General features: G+C 45.4%; 1 pseudogene; it reads right to left on the minus strand.

The window, feature by feature from the left end:
• Window positions 1-884: 884 nt before the first annotated feature.
• LOC138148369 (anaphase-promoting complex subunit 16 pseudogene) lies at window positions 885-2,506 on the minus strand (annotated as a pseudogene).
• Window positions 2,507-3,514: the final 1,008 nt, after the last annotated feature.

The following is a 3,514-nucleotide window of genomic DNA, read 5'->3' on the forward strand; positions in this document are numbered from 1 at the left end:
AGTTGATCATCACACAGTGTTGCTGTTACTGCGTACAATGTTCTGGTTCTGCTCACTTCACTCAGCATCAGTTCATGTCAGTTTTTCCAGGTTTTTCTGAAATCCACCTGCTCATCATTTCTTATAGCACAATGGTGTTCCATTATAATCATATACCACAACTTGTTCAGCCATTCCCCAATCGATGGGCAATCCCCTCAATTTCCACTTCTTTGCCACCACAAAAAAAAGAAAACCATATTTCTTGTGATCTCTTTGAGATATAGACCTAGTAGTAGTATTACTGAATTAAGGGGTATGCACAGTTTGATTGCCCTTTGGGCATTATTGATGTGTTTTATTTTTACATTTACATTTTCCACTGTATTCTACTCCTCACCTCTCTTAGAGGGTAATAAAGAAAAAGAAACAGAGGAAGCAAGAAATTTTTTGCATAGCTAGCCAACATATCAGAAAAATGAGACATTATATTCAGTCTTCCATACCCATGATGTCCCACCTCTAACTAAGTACAGGAAAGTGTCTTCTCTCATATCTTCTTTGGGGCCAAGCTTGGTCATTCTAATTTCATAGCAAGACCATGGTGTATTGAAGATGAACAGGAAATAGTATGGTAGGTCTGGGTTCAGAAGGCTCACTAGTCAGGAACCCAGGTCCTGAGGGTAGAGGGTTGAGGCTGGAGCACAGGAACTATGACAGCTTAAAGATGGTAGGACACCATGTCCACGTGCTTTCTAAGCCTATAAACCTGGGGCTATAGATGTGTGACCTGTCCCAAGTGTGCCCTTAGTACTGGGCTAGGTACCATGATGGATGTGAAGGATGAAGGCAACATCTCTGCAGAGACAAGGAAGCATGTGTGTGAAATGGTGCCAGATGGGGCATTTTTTTTTTTACCAGGATTTTACTTATTTATTAATCTGGTCTAAGTAGGTCAAACTAAGTCATTAAAAAACAAAAAAAAACGCCCAACCCAAAACAACAAAGATGTTTTCTAAAAGGCAAAATTTGCACATGGTCCAATAATGATGTTTGCAACTCTGGGACCTGAGGAGGGAAAGCAGAAGGACTAGCTGTTCATTTTCAGGCTTTCCTTACCACTGGAGAAGAAACTTTAGGCTTTGGAGAGGAAACTTCATATATTTGTCCACAGACAAATCCATCTGATGCAAAGTGAAACATGCCACCAATAGCTTATGAGAAATGTTTTTGTTTCCTTATTCACAACAGAGCAATTTAACCTCCTCCCCCTCAAATCCCTGAGACTTTGAAAGGATAAAGAAACCAACTGGAAGCCTTTTGAAAGGATTTCTTTACCACAGAACAGTTTGAGTCCAACACTGAGAAGGGTCCTAGATTTCTGGGTTTAAAAGGATCCTGCTGTGTCACTTCTATACTACGCCAACATGAAAATGGCAAGTCCCTTTCCAAGCATTCAGCATGCAGTCAGCAAGGTTATGTCACAAAGCTGGACTCAATGGTGCTGAGGCATCTAATGACAGAAAATACAGTTAACATTTTTTTTCCTGTTCTTCATCTGGACCTGTCCTGATTATAAGCCCATTCATCTTTAAAAGGAACTGCTCTCTTTCCTACCTCTTTATTCTGACCATGACTAGGCCCAGAATGACTTGACAGGGTGGACTCTTCTCAAGTGGACCACTCTGGGCAAACACACTGCTTGTTTAGTGAAGTTTCCTAAAAACCCCTCAAACCCCAAATGGAAATCTTCCAATTATCTGAAACTGATTGTCTCACTTAACGCAATCTCCAGTGGGTTCTTAGGGAAGAAAATTGCTCCCCTGTCAGATAACCTAGTTAAGTTGTAGTGGCTTCCCCCCCCCCCCCCAAAGGCGTTCTTACACGGAATGTAGTTTATTACAGAGGCACCAAGTGTGAAGGTGAGCAAACCATTTCATATGTAGCTCTGACTCCCTGGACCCCAGAGGCTGTGCAGAAAAGACCCTCCCCAGCTATGCCCTCGCTTGTGCTCCAGAGGCAATCTTAGCACTGTCAGCCAGAAGAGGGTGTAAAGCCCAGCAGCTGTTCAATGGGTTTGTATTGCCATTCATCTGCCTCGAGCTCTTCTACCAAGCCAGCCAGCTTTTCCATCCGAGCAACAGTTTCACCTGTTTAAGTGTAGATGCCACTTGATAGCTGAAAACAGACTCACAAAGGAATCTTTCTGAGCCGTCTTCGCTCTTTTCCATGGCCACAGACTGCGTCCCTAACCTTGGCCAGCTGTTTTGCAAATGTCTGTTGTTGGTCACAAGGAGGTCTTCTAACATTTCTCCAGCTCCTTTGGGGTAGGTGAAAAGGGCTTTCCGTGGTGGGGTAAAGTCTGAGACACTAAAGCCAGATCCAGTTACAGAACTTCCACTGACTCCTCCAGCTGAGGAGGAGGATGAAGAGGCAGCCATTTTCTTTCTTAGCCACTGGCCTTTCGGCCACCCCAGCGCTCGCTGCTGGGCCCCTCCCCCCCAGATGGGGCACTTTTCAGGGCAAACTGTGCAATGTGGAAAGAGAGGAGGTCTATAAGGAAGGTTTTAGAGGAAGGCCCTACAAGGGCTAATGGAGAGGAAGGTTGGGATTAGCAACCAGGAGCTAGAGGTTCTGGCAGTGAAGGCTTCCTACAGGAGGCTGCATTGGAGTTGGGCTTTCAAGAATAAGCAGGAATTGGGGCAGTTAGGTGGCTTAGTGAATAGAGCACCGGCCCTAGAGTCGGGAAGACTTGAGTTAAAATCTATCCTCAGACAATTAACACACACACACACACACACACACACAAAACTAGCTGTGTGACCTTGGGCAAGTCACTTAACCCCAATTGCCCTACCTTCCCCCCTCCAAAAAAAGAAAAAAAAAGAATCAGCAGGCATTCAACTGTTGAAGAGGAGGAAAGAAGGGTGTTCCCAGGTCAGGAAGAGTGAGCATGTGGGTAGGTAGATGGGGAGGGCCTGTATGCTGGAGGTCCAGCCATCCAGTTTGCCTGGAGCATAGCATGAGAGGAGGGCAGTACCATGAGACAAGGCTGGAAAGCGAGGTTGGCTTCCTGTTGTTGCTGCTGTTTAGTCATTTCAATAGTGTCCAATTTCTCATGACTTCTTTTGGGTTTTCTTGGCAAAGACACTGGAGTGGTTCACCATTTCCTTCTCCGGCTCCTTTTACAGATGAGGAAACTGAAGCAAACAGAGTAAAGTGACTTGCCCAGGATCACACAGCTAGTAAGTCTGATGCTGGATTTGAACTCAGGTCTTCCTGACTCTAGGCCTGGCACTTTCTCCACTGTGCCACCTAGTTGCCCCTCTGTATTGTGGCGTACCTTTGAACCTGTAGACAGCGTTAGGGGACAGAGTAGAGAAATGACATGATCAGCCCTATGCCTGGTAGAATGACATCACCAAAGAAAGGCTGAGTGCAGAGAGGAGACCAAGGGAGGGCTAACCCCCCTTTTCTTTTGGCTGCCCCCTCCCAGAGGAAATAACCCTGAACCCAAGCTGAAAGGTTCAGAAGG

Source organism: Petaurus breviceps, unplaced genomic scaffold, assembly GCF_028583685.1.
Source record: "Petaurus breviceps papuanus isolate PSGF00001 unplaced genomic scaffold, PetGlider_PUasm1.0 90823, whole genome shotgun sequence".
Classification (NCBI taxonomy): Eukaryota; Metazoa; Chordata; class Mammalia; order Diprotodontia; family Petauridae; genus Petaurus; species Petaurus breviceps.